The sequence below is a fragment of the Ursus maritimus genome, unplaced genomic scaffold (assembly GCF_017311325.1).
Source record: "Ursus maritimus isolate PB19 unplaced genomic scaffold, ASM1731132v1 scaffold_17, whole genome shotgun sequence".
Classification (NCBI taxonomy): Eukaryota; Metazoa; Chordata; class Mammalia; order Carnivora; family Ursidae; genus Ursus; species Ursus maritimus.
Window position 1 is genome coordinate 58,905,794 of NW_024424119.1, and position 12,394 is coordinate 58,918,187.

At 63.3% G+C, this 12,394-nt stretch overlaps 1 protein-coding gene and 1 long non-coding RNA gene across 5 annotated transcripts in view; one reads left to right on the forward strand and one right to left on the reverse strand.

Moving 5' to 3' along the window:
- NACC2 (NACC family member 2) overlaps positions 1-10,133 on the reverse strand; it is a 67,670-nt gene extending 57,537 nt beyond the window's left edge. Inside the window, exon 1 of the mRNA XM_040632182.1 lies at positions 10,029-10,133. The gene's annotated coding sequence lies outside the window, so the exon portion shown is untranslated. The remainder of the gene's footprint in view (positions 1-10,028) is intronic.
- The window catches only part of LOC121103123, a 7,978-nt gene continuing 4,739 nt past the window's right edge, over positions 9,156-12,394 (forward strand). Inside the window, exons 1-3 of one of the 4 annotated variants that reach the window (XR_005835296.1) lie at positions 9,156-9,521; positions 11,386-11,561; positions 12,111-12,324. This is a non-coding gene — a long non-coding RNA (uncharacterized LOC121103123). Of the gene's footprint in view, positions 9,522-10,628; positions 10,754-11,385; positions 11,562-12,110; positions 12,325-12,394 lie in introns of those variants that run through there. The other 3 variants (XR_005835297.1, XR_005835295.1, XR_005835298.1) reach the window with 3 other exon arrangements.

Genomic DNA, 12,394 nt, shown 5'->3' on the forward strand with positions numbered 1-12,394 from the left:
CAGTCCACAAAACTGGCCAGGATTCCAGAGTCAAGGTCACCAGAGCCACAGAAGACCACAGAAGGTTCCAGACTGAGGGAGCCTAAGAGCCACAGTAAGGCTCAGACACGTAAGAGCACACCCACGCTCCCAGCAGCATACTCACAAAGCCCAAAAGTGGAAATGACCCAAGTGTCCATCGACAGAGCCATGGGCAAGCAAACGTGGTCGGTCCACAGCGTGCAACGTGGCTCAGCCGTAAAAGGCCGGAATCCCCGACACCGTGCTCCTGGAAGGACGACACCGCGCTCCGTGAGGGCAGCCGGACGCAGAAGGACAAATGCCGCAGGATCTGCTCCCTTGAAGCCCTGGGGCAGTGGAGGGGAGCTGCTGTCTCGTGGGGACCAGTTTCCTATTTGCCCGAGGACAAGTCCTGGAGACGGAGGGCGGCCGATCGCTTAGCAGCACCGAACCACACACTTTGAAACAGTCCAGACAGCAGATGAGATGTCATGCGTTGTTGACCACAGTAAAGGTAGAGAGGGGAAGAAAAACACTCAAGAGGTGGGGGGGGGGGCTGGGGGACCGTGTGTAACAGGACCGAGTCCAGTCTGAGAAGATGACCACGTTCTGGGGATGGACGGAGGGGACAGATGGAGGGACGGACAGAGGGACGCCTGCACAACAGTGTGAATGCACTTGACGCACCTGGACTGCGCTTAAAACTGGATAAAACGGTAAATTTTATACCTAAGTAACTAGAATTCTTTTGAATTACAACTTTAAAGGCAGCCCTGGCACAAGCCTGGGACGTGGAGCCACAGCGACGCTCCGGCTGCGAGGGGTGAGCCCGGGTTAGCGGGCGGTTAGCGGGCGGTTAGCAGGCGGTCTCTGCCACCACCAGCTGCTCGCGCATCCGACCGGTGACTACTCAGGGCAACTTATTCTCAAATCGTTCCAGAAAGAGTCCCTTTCCATTTTCCTGAGTTATTAATCTGACAGGAGACCCAGAGCAAAACCAGGGCGGCCCCATGACCGGGGGCCCTCCCTCTGCAGTCCAGCCTGGCCCAGCTCGGTCTGGGTGGTTTGGAGAGGCGTGGGGAGAGACCAGGGGTGCTGTTCCTGCACCAAGAAGGGCCCCAAAGCCTGAATCTCATCTCTCCAGGGCCAGATGCCTGCTTCTTGTGGTCCTGGGTCCGGGGGTGGGGGCCCGTCAAGGTCTGGCCTGGTGTGGACCCCAAGGGAAGCACCACCTCTCGCTCCCACACCCTCCGGCCTGGACGCAGCAGCCCACCTCCAGCCCGCCCTGGGGACCCGCCTCTTCTGCTCGGTTACTTCCCTCCCTTCATGAGCTCACTTTCCTTCTGGGGGATGGAGGAGGGGCCACAGGGCCCCAGTGGCCCCCGTCTGTGCTACAGTTTGGGACCCAGCACACAGCCAGGCCCAGCCCTGAGGACTCCTCTGTGACCGACACGCCTTTCCTGGCCCCTTCACATGACAGGGACTGGCCAACTAAACTAGGTTACAACAATTAACACAAATTCTGCCTCCTGTCCCAAAACTTACATAACCATAGACACTGTGTCTCAGGAAACTCTTCCTCCGCCCATGGCCCCATTTCCTGCCCTCGACCCCGGCTTTGGTCCTGAAAACAAAGCTCCTTCTAGAGTTCCCAACGGGGGTACTGGCCCTTCAGCCCTGCCGTCCGGTACTCGTCTGAGCAGTGGCCACTGCCCATGTGTCTGGCTGCCCACCCTCCTGGGCAAGCACAGGGCAGAGCCAAAAGGCCTATCTTGGCAAGTCCCCCTCCCCGACTTCCCAAACGGCACCTCCTCCCCGCCAGGCATGGGAGGTCTCTGTGTTGCTGACAGCATCTCCCAAATTCATGTCCGGTCAGGTCCTCACAACGGGACCTTACGTGGAGACAGAGTCTTCGCAGATGTCATCAGTTAAGGATGGACACGAGGCCTCTGTGGACTGGGGGTGGGCCCGGCACCCGTGACTGGTGTCCTCGTAAGAAGAGGGACATCTGAACCCAGACACGGAGAGAGGCCGGCCGTGGGACAACCGAGGCAGAAACAGCAGGGATGTGTCTACAAGCCAAGGGGACGCGAGGACCACCAGCACCAGCAGAAGCTCTGCCCTGGAGCCTCCAGAAGGAACCAGCCCAGCCCACTCCTTGACTCTGGGTCTCCCGCCCCCAGAATGGTGGAGAGTGAACTTCTGTCGCTGCAAAGCCACCAGCTGTATGGTCAGCTGCCAGGGCCACACACGCCAGGGTGCCCGTAAGGCTCACGCCCTCCCTGCCCGCCGGCCATCCCCGCCCTCCTGGAGCCCACAGAGCAGCGGTCACAAAATGGGGAGGGGGCACAGCAGCAGGGGAGGAGCTTCACAGGAAGGAGAGCAGCACTCTCCAGTCACCGTGGGCGACAGCAGGCCACCCTCCAGCCACAGCGTTCGCGCCTGGAGCACCATTGCCCCGGTGGCCAGAAAGCGGGGCTGACAACCCAGCGTCTGCATCTCCTTCAAAGCTCTTCTCCATTTTACATGTGGAGAAACTGAGGCCTGGGGAGGCCACCGTGTTTGCCTGGGGTCCCACAGCAGCACAGTGAGGAACAGGGTTCAAAAAATCCCAAGATGACATGCCCAGACTCTACAGAAAGCAGCTGCTTGGACGGGCACAGCCCTGGACAGCCCCGACAGGATCGTGGCAACTGTCAAGGTCCCATCCAGTCCAGGCTGCCTCCAAAACCCTGTCCTCTTCCTGCCTGTGCGGCCCTGAGGGAGAGCAAGCGTCCACTCTGGGGGGCACGGCACACCCCTGTGCCAGGTCCCCGGCTTCCTGACCTTGCCCACTTATGACCTTGCCCACTTATGACCACGCTCGCGGGAAGTGCGGGAGATCTGAGGTTCTGGGTACCACCAGGCTTCCACAGTTCCAGTTGGACGCTACTTCTGAGAACCCATGAATGGGTTCTGCCATGTGCACTCAGGGATGTTTTTTACCCCAAACTTGCTCTGTCCGACTTCTTCCAGACAGTGGGAGACAGCATTTGGAAGGAAATTCTAAAGCCATTAAACTGCGGCCCCCCATCCCCCCGCCCCCGCATCAGGACCAGCTGGGGGCTGGTGAGAGAGAGCCGTCCTCAGACTCTGGCCACCCCGCCTCTCTCCCCAAGGGCATGACTGTGAGTGGACAGTCCACACCACAACGCAGACCCAAGGACAGCCCCTTGGGGGCTGCCCCAAGCCCCTGCATGATGCAAAGCCAGGTTGCTAAATCAGCCCATGGCCTGTGCACCCAGGGGGGCAGGGCGGGGTCTGTGACCTCAGTCCCTCCCTCCGGGAAATGACCCGTGCTTGGGGCTCATGAACCCCTAGGTCCGGTTACTCCCAGATCCAGTCACAGTGAGCCACACCACTGGGCTACCTGCAGGGATCCCAGGGACCTCTGGGAAGGCCAGGTCCCAGCACGTGGGCACTACGCACTCAACAAACATCACCACACCCAGCGGCCAGCTTGGAGGCTGAGAGCTCCTTGAAGCTTCCACTGGGTCTGGGCGACCCCTGCTCCCAGTGTCCCTCAGCTCCCCCCGCAGGCACGGCCCGTGCCCCACGCCCATCTGGGGAGCAGGTTTCCTAGAGGAGCCAGCGGGCAATTTGCATAATATTCTTTGCAAGTTAATATCATCCTCTGATAATGATCTCGGCATAGCGTGGAGCGCTGAGGCGGCTGTTACAACACTAAGTAATCATATTTTAAATTATGTTTCCCTTTATAGAAAGGTGTTGCAAAAACACACAGACATGAAATCTGTCTGTAGCAGCCCCACTGCCAACCATCTGACCAGCTTCCCAGTGACGGCTGTGACTGCAGCACTGGGGTCCGGGAAAGCCCGCCCCGCCGGCCAGACCCAGACACCACAGGCCACACGCCACCCCGGACCCCAGGCTCACCCAGGCCGCGGCACCCTGCCCAGCTTGGGCACTGCCCCCGCCCAGGGGGAGTCCGCACAGAGAACTTCACCAGGGCACCTACCACCCACTCTTGCCAGGGGTCCCGACTGCCCTGACAGTAGACAAGAGGGGTGCCCCCTTCCCATAGTCCCCAGCCCCAGCCTCATGCTGGAGACCCCAGTGCCCAGGCCAGACTTCCATGGGATGCACAATTCTGAGAACCCAAACTCTAGGCTTTGGAGCCCTCGGCCCTTTCATGTCCCACGGAGGGCCTGGCTGGCAGTGCTCCCGTCACCCCTCACCCAGCAGCTGGGCTCTGCACCCTCTCCCCAGGCAGGTGAGCTCAGCCTTGACTCTCACACCCACACCCCAGGCATGGCTTGTCCAACAGCAGGGGGAGGGGGTCCCGTCGCAGCGACCTGGGGGGCCTGGTGCAGATGGCCTGAGGGGCAGAAGAGACCCGCCCCCGGCACAGCCGCAGGGAACCGGGAGCCGGAGGGGCAGGGGTCCCCATCCTGCTCAGAGGGGCAGCCCCGCAGGGGAGGCCTCATACTCCCCTGCTCCCCTCTCCCTTTGCTTAGGAGCCAGGGCCACCACTCTCCCTTTATTTTCTTAAAAGCTTTTTTCTTCTTTTTTTATTAAAAAAAATCCAATTATAGCACGAATCTCTCAGCAGGGGTCAGTGTGGAACAAGAACGCCGAAGTTAATGGACATGACACAGGCAAGATTAATGCCTAAAGGGCTTCAAAAGTTGTATGATGCAGATTTCATTAACATTTTAATTGTAATGTATCTTTTTAATCTTGCCTCTCTAATGGCTTTATATCCAAAAAAAGGGAAGAAAAAACTGCTGACACAACAAAAAGTATCAGTATACACGATTTAACAAAGGCGCTCAGCAGAGCAATGGAAACTAAATGAAATGAGCAAAACTATGTTAACATTGTGATTTTTTAACGGCACAAAAGTCAGGAATGCGGAGAGGCGGGTACTTCTCCCTTCCTGGCACAGGGACGGACGGGGCAAAGAAGGGGGACAGCAGGGGCAGAAGCTGAGGGCCAGGGCAGAGAGCCCCAGGAGGGCCCGCATGCCACAAAGACCCAGGGCAACGTCCTGCTCCCGACCCACAGGCACGGGGGCACCCCACAGTCCAGACTCCCAGGAGCGTCTAGGAGACGGAAGGAGGTTCGCGTCATCCAAAGGGCGCCAGCCGTCAGAGTGGACGGCCCCTGGTGCTGGGGGGTGGGCAGGGGGCAGCTGGTGCATCACCGTAACACCGGCATTTTGTGGGGCCAAGGCTGGGGTTGCGGACGAGCAGGCCCCACGGGGAGGGACCCCGAGCAGCTCTCGTCGATGGGGCAGCAACATACGAAGGGCTCCAACTCTCAAGGACGGTGTTTCCAGAAATACACCTGGTCCTGACTACGGAGGGCTAAAGAGATTTTTATTTTCAATCAACAAACACTCACAGAGCGCCGCCCCTAGTCTACCTGATGGTGTGCCCCGAATCCCTCTCTCCTCTCCGCAACACCTCCCACCCCCAACACCTCCCACCCCCGAGGCAAGGCCTCCCTCAGGGACTTGGTGGCTGGGCCTGGTGCTGGGCCTGGGGGCCGGCCAGCCCGCGGCCTGGGACACAGCTGGCAGCAGACTCCGCTCAAACCCAGTGACTATATATGGGCACTTTCAGGCCCCTGCGGTCCCCGCCCCCGACCTGCCTGCTTCCCAGGCACACAGGCAGGCGCTGGGCGGGGCCCTTCCATGGCCATGTGCCCTCCTGGATGCCAGGGCCCAGGGCCGAGGGGGAGGGGGAAGATTCCTTCAGAGACCCAGAGCCAGCCTCTCCTCCCCCTGGGACCAGAGAACAACGCCTCAGAGAAAAGCATGCCTGCGTCCTCCCTGGAGCCACGGAGAAGCAGCCTCCCCTTAAAGGGACACGTGCTCCTCACTGGCTCCTGCCCACTTATAGGGAGGGGTCGTCCCGAGAGGGCCCCCAGGCTGGGCCCAACCTGCACAGAGGCCTGAGGCCGGGCCTGCTCACCTTCAGCCAGCGGAGAAATAAGGAAGCTACTACTGCCCAGGGAAACACACAGGCCAGGGTGGGGCTCAGAGAGGGTGGTTCGCCATCCAAGGTCACATAGCTCCGGGCGGGATGTGACCTGGGACAGCCCCACCGCTCCAGCTCCTGCCTCACAGCTTCCTTGCCTGGATCCAGGGCCAGCCTGCACGCACAGGGGTGGGGCAGGGAGGGGCCCAGAGAGCCCGGGGTCACGGTCAGAGCCCCCTCCATTCCTTCTCCCGCTCAGATGTGCTCCCGCTGCCCTTGTCCTCAAGGACACTGCCCCACTCTGAAGATGCTAACCACCGCGGCGGCCACCAGGGAGCCCCACTCCAAAGTTCACATCCCAAATGTCAATGACCACTACTTCCAGACCCCTCTGGCCACCCACAGCCAGCCAGACCCTCACACTCAGGGCCTCACTTCCAAAACCTGAACTCGCAAGCACAAAGGCCAGAGGCCCCCGCGGAGGAAGCCCAGCTCCCAGCACGCAGCAGCCGCAGGACACACAAGGAGGGTGCCCTGGCCAGCAGGGCACCAGAGTTTACAAAGAGCCGGAGAGCCAGGCCTGGTGAGAGAAGGCATTTGCTAAGAGAAACCGAGATCGCCAGGATCCCTGCCCTGCCCTGGGTGGCGAAGCTGGATGCTCTCCCCAGAATGCACCCAGGGTCCCTGGAGCCCAGGTCCGCGTCGGGGGAGGACCTAACTTTCAGGCACACCCTCGGTGGCCCGGGACACACAGGCCTCGCCCGCGGGTCACAGGGTGGGGCCCACACTCCCCAGAATGGAGATGCAGACCGGAACAGACAATGGGCTGTAGCCCCAAGCCGAGCCGCACCAGAAGTACCTGAGGGCCAGACTGCTCATCTTGGGGAGGAATGGGGGGGGGGCTGGCCACATAGGGGTGTAGCACAGTGGGGGGCGAGGGGCTCCAGGAGGGCCCAGGACAAGTGCTCTGCAGACCCTGCAGGCCGAGGTGCGTGAGAGGCCCAACCCAGCCAGCCCTGAACAGGCCGAGGCCACTCCCCAGCCCCAGCCGGACTTCACCAGCTCCCAGAGTGGGGCCGCCCAGGGCTGGAGGAGATAGCTCACAGGAGCAGCTCAGCATCCGGCCAGGGACTGGTGGCACCTGCTCCTGCCATGGGACCCCCCCCCCCCAGCAGCCGCACGTCACAGGACCGTGCTCCCCTCCAAAAGCCCAGGCCTGGAAGAGCAGCCTCAGACACGAGCCAGGTGGCCAACACTACCCTGAACCCAAAAGCAGCTTGTCGTGACCCCAGAACCTAGCGACGGCCAAACCTGCCACGTATTCCCACTGCACGGGGGTCAACACGCGGTGTTCCGGGGTGCGGGACCATCATCTAGCGTGGGTCTCTCCCCAGGTCTGCCCTCTGCACCCCTACCCCTTCCTCCTCCTCCTCTCCTCTTGAGCCCCTGACCTCCTCCCCACCCTCCCCAGGGTGCCCAGATGATGGCAGCAGGGGGTTCTCAGCACTCACTGTCACTTCAGTCGCACAAGGAGGCCAGGAGACGTAGTCTGCTACTGGCTCCATTTCACAGGTGAAGAAACAGCTTGCCACCCAGGAGCCAGGTAAAGGGTCAGGCAGCGGGCGCTGCCTCCTGCCTTCCCAAGAGCCACCGTGTCCCTCCTGCCAGCGACCTCTGTGCTGTACTCCAGCAGACCGTCACCACAGCCGCCACCAGCCTGGGCGGCCACCCCCACCCCCTGCAGCCCTGCCCCACCACAGAACGCAGAGAGAGCCCAGAGAGGGGAGGCCCAGGTGGAAGGGCCCCACTCTGGGGGTGGGCCGTAGAGGAGGCTGCCCTGGCACGGAGGCTTCTGCCCTCGTCCACGGCTAGTGCCGGGGACTCCAACAGGGGGCCTGGGGCTGGCCCTCACCGCCCACCCCAACTCTGCATTCCGGGGCACACAGGCCTCAGAGGCAGGGGTGTGGGGTGGAGCCCTGGAAACGGTCAACGCCACAGTGTCATCTCCTGTCCCACGGGTGGGTACTGGGCTCAGCTAAGCCCAGGACGCAAGGCAGGCAGGCGGGACCCTGAAGCCAAGGATCAAGAGGAGCCCGGGCCACAGATGCCAGCTCGGCGCTTTGCTGTCACCCCCTTCCGTGAGTAATGCGTGCTCATGTTTTAGCTGGAAACCGGGGAAAGAAACTGGAGACACCCTCAAGCAGCCCCCGGGTCAGTTACAGCAGGAGTGCTCTTCACCAACCATCTTCAGAAGCCGCCAAATGGCTGCGGAAGAGGATGGGCAGAGCCGCTCAAGTCAGCGCCGCCTCTGCCCCGGGCGTGACCACGGAGAGCGGATCTCCACTGAGAGGTGACAAGTGATACCTCGTTGTGCTCCTTCCAGCAGGCTTACCGAGAGAGCAGGGGCCCAGCACCTTGGGTCTCCTCCTCCTATTTCCTTTGCTCAGACTCCAGCCGAGGTGCCACCCAACAGTGGAATGACCCTACCAAAATGCCAAAGGACCTCCTGGGAGGGACAGGCGCCACAGGGGGCCGCAGGGAGAAGGCATAAGGTGGCTCTTTGGAAGGCAGGAGGCAGTGCCCGCTGCCTGGCCCTTTACCTGGCTCCTGCGTGCCAAGCTGTTTCCTCATCTGTGAAATGGAGCCAGTAACAGACTACGTCTCCTGGCCTCCTTGTGCGACTGAAGTGACAGTGAGTGCTGAGAACTCCCTGCTGCCATCATCTGGGTACCGTGGAGAGGGTGGGGAGGGGGTCAGGGGCTCGAGAGGAGAAGAGGAGGAGGAAGGGGTAGGGGTAAAGAGGGAAGACCTAGGGAGAGACCCACACCACACCAGACCACACCAGACCAGACCAGACCAGCCAGAAGGGCGGGCCTGCGGGCGGCGCAGGAAGCAGGAGGGCCCTGGGCCTGGGCCTCTGCCCCCTCTGCTGGGAGAGGGGCGGGCACACTGGAGCGCTTGCAGACTGCTGAGAAACAGCAGCTTCAGAGGACGGTCAGCACACTGAGGGCGGGAAGGACCTCCAGCTCCAGCCTCCAGTGCCCCAGCCCCCCCCCAGCCCCCCACCACACAGAATGGGCCAGGGACACACAGCCGGATGCCCAGAGAGTCCCAAGAATTACCACTAGAAAAAAGGAGCCCACCTGCCCATGTGGCCACAACATCTGTTTGGAGGGCCCCAGCAGAGGGAGGAGGATGGAGGCAGGGGGAATGGCCTGTAAGGTCAGCTCCAGGGGACCTACCAACGGCAAATCCACAGGTTTAATTAAAGGGCGTCAGGAGAGAGCTGGCAAGCACCAGCCCCAAGACCAAACTTCTGAGAAGCCCGGAAGAGGGGACCCGGAGGTGACCTCTGACCTCATGACCCCCGCCCCTACACACACACCAACGCGGCCGACTTCGGAAGAGCCTGGGTCATCTGCCTGGGTCATGGGCGTGGGCGCCGGCAACGGACTCAGAGGTCACCTCTGAGGTCCTCGGATAAGGGGCTTGAGCAACAAGACTTCAGCTCCGCAGGGTCAGAGCAGCGGATGACAGGTGCGAGGGCCCTCCCGGGGCAGCCGGCCCCCAGGTTCTCCCCAGGTTGGGGTCCGCACGAAGGAGGGACGGGGGTGGGGGTGCAGGGACGCCCAGGAAAGGGGCCCACCGGGACCAGGAGGGAGAGGCGCCGGCCCGGCGGATGCGCAGCCGCGCGGCCGTCTCGGACCCTGGCCCGGGCCCGGGCCTCCCCGCTCCAGGAGGGCCGGGCCGGGTCGGCGCGCTCGGGCGGAGGCCGGGCGTCCCGAGCGGGGCCCCGCGCCCGCCGGCCGGGAGGGAGGGAGGCGCCCGGGGCCCCGCTCGCAGCCCCGCTTCGGGGCGGCGCGGGCGAGGTCGGCGCCTCCCCAGGCCGGGCCCCGCCGCCTCCCCGGCCGGGCGGGCGCGCCGCGCGAACTTGGGCTGCGGGCGGCCGGCGGGCACTGCGGCAGGGAGGCGGCCCGGCGCGCCGCGGAGTTTGCGGGAAGTGCGGCGGCGGCGACCCGGCCGGCGGCGCCAAGTTGGGCGTACCTGCGGGCGCCCGGCCCGGTCCGGCCTGCGGCGGCAGGAAGTCTCGCGTCCCCGCGCTCCGGCTCACATGGACTTTCTCCGGCCTCGCCCAGCACCGGCCGCACCGCGGCGGGCGGGGCGCGGGGAGGCGCCGCGGGCCGTTTAAAGGGACAGCGCGCCAGCCGCGCGCGCGCACTCGCCGCCCCGGGGCGCGCCGCCCCGCCGCCAGGTGGGAGCCGGGACGGGCGGGGGGAGGCGCTGGAGGGGGGAGGGGGCGCGGGGCGTTACGGGGGGTGCCCCTGGGAGGGGGTGAGGGGGCGGCGCCCCTCAGCCCCTCCGCGCAGTCTTCCCCCCCGCCCCCCGCCTCTCCCAGCGTCCCGCCCTGCGCGGGACACGGGGCCGCGCCGGACCCACGCCCTCCCCCGCCCGCCGGCCCCCGCAAGGACCTGCGCAGCCCCGGAGCCCCGGGCCCCGCAGCGCCCCCTCCCCGCGGCGGCGGAGCTTGCACAGAGCGGCCTCCGCGAGGCGGCGCCAAGTGGGACTGCGGGCGGGAGGGCGTGCGAGGAAAGCCGGGGTGCGGGAGCGCCGTTGGGCGGGCGAGCCCGACGCCGGGCACCGGGACCTCCTGCTCCGGCCGGGAACTTGGCCGGGACTGCTTTCAGGCCTGGCGTGATCTGGGTGCACTGGCGCATTATTGTTACTCATTCCAACCATCCGACCCGACCCTCCCACCTCTGCGACTCCAGGTTTGTCCGAGGCCACGCTCCTGTGGACGGAGGTGCACCTTTAAGTAAAACAGGCCACACACCCGAAGCACCCCCAAACGCCCCCTTCGCAGTCGCCCCAACCCTGATCTGGGGTCTGGGGTCTGGGGTCAGGACAGGCCACAGTGGTCCTCCGGGCCGGAGGCAGCGGTGGCTCCCTCCCTCCCACAAGGGTCCTCATGGGAAAATGGGGGTGGTACCAGAACAGTGATCTTGGGCATGGGGTCAGCAGGAGGAGGGGATTAAGGTGAAGAACACGGTGTCCACTCACCCTCCCAGAAAATGTTCTGGACCCCTTGGGGGTCATACAGTTAGCCAAGGTCATTTGTAGGACAATGGTCAGAAGCTGGTCCAAGTACTTCTGTCTCCGACCTCAACCTCCTTCACCTTGTTGTAGACTGACCCCCACCCCCAACTTGTGGGTCCACACAGAAAACATCCTCACAGCAGTTCACTGCTGGCTTGCCCTCTGGGAGGATGGGTGTCACACCCCCAGATCCCCACTCAGACCTAAACAGGGTCCCGGTTCCCTCACCCCCAGACCAGTCCAGCCTACTGCCACTTCCAAGCCCAGGAGGCAGTCTGACATGTCCGGGGGGGCCTCTACCCGCTAGAGACACAGTCCTGTGGTTTGGCATGTGGTCACATGGTTCAGGAGCTGCAAGGTGAGGGAGACCTCCAGGACCAACGGAAGTGCTGCCTGCAGAAGGCTGTGGGACAGGTGGCAGCCAAGGGCTGAGTGCCTCCAGGACAGCCCCACAGCCTCCAGCCTCTGGACTCCTGCTGGCTCGTAAGTGCTATGGACCCTCTCAGCCCTGCACACTCCACCCCGCCCCCACCCCCCCCAGCTCACCCCCACCCTGGAAATTGGGGCTTCTACAGAGCAGGGACAGACTAGTCTCTGGGAACTTCCAACCCAGGGTGAGGCCACAGAAGCCGTCCACCAGGCCCCCAGGTCCTGTCCTGGGGGCACTGGGGTCACTGCGTGGATGAGAACCCACAGAGGGTCTAGAGGGGTGACTGCCCCCAGCAGGCGGTGGAGACTGGGCGCGGGGGGGCCTCTGTCTGCGTGCTTCTCCTGGGGGGAGCCCCGCTCACCTGGGCAGCTGGTGCACAGCTTGCACATTCCCACCACTTTGTTTTCTAAATATCAAAGGAAGTCTTTCTTCTTTAATGGAGGACATTTGGGAAACATTGAGGAGTTTTAAAAGACAACAGATAACCAGCAACCTGTTCCCCCAGGGTCACTGACAGGATTTGGTGCGGTTTCTGGGTGTCTGGGTGTGAGTCTACTGCAAGTGCATGTTTTAAATGCTAATGCTTTCGCCTGAACTTCCAGGCCTGTGCTGCGGGCCGGCGCTGGGGCGGTGTCTAGCTCTACGGCCGGCCAGCCGACAATCCTGTGAGCTAAGCGCTCTCTCTACTCCTGTTTTGCTAATGAGAGTACTGCAGCTCTGGAAGAAAGTGCAGCCAGCCTAGGGCTGGCTCAGCCAGGGCTCCCAGCAGGCACCCGGGGTGCGGCCCGTGGGCCTCCTGCCTCCGTTCTGAGCATTGTGAGTTATACGTTGTGCACTGGCAGCCTGGTGCTGGCTGATAGGCCGGGGGGGGGGGGGGGGGGGGGGG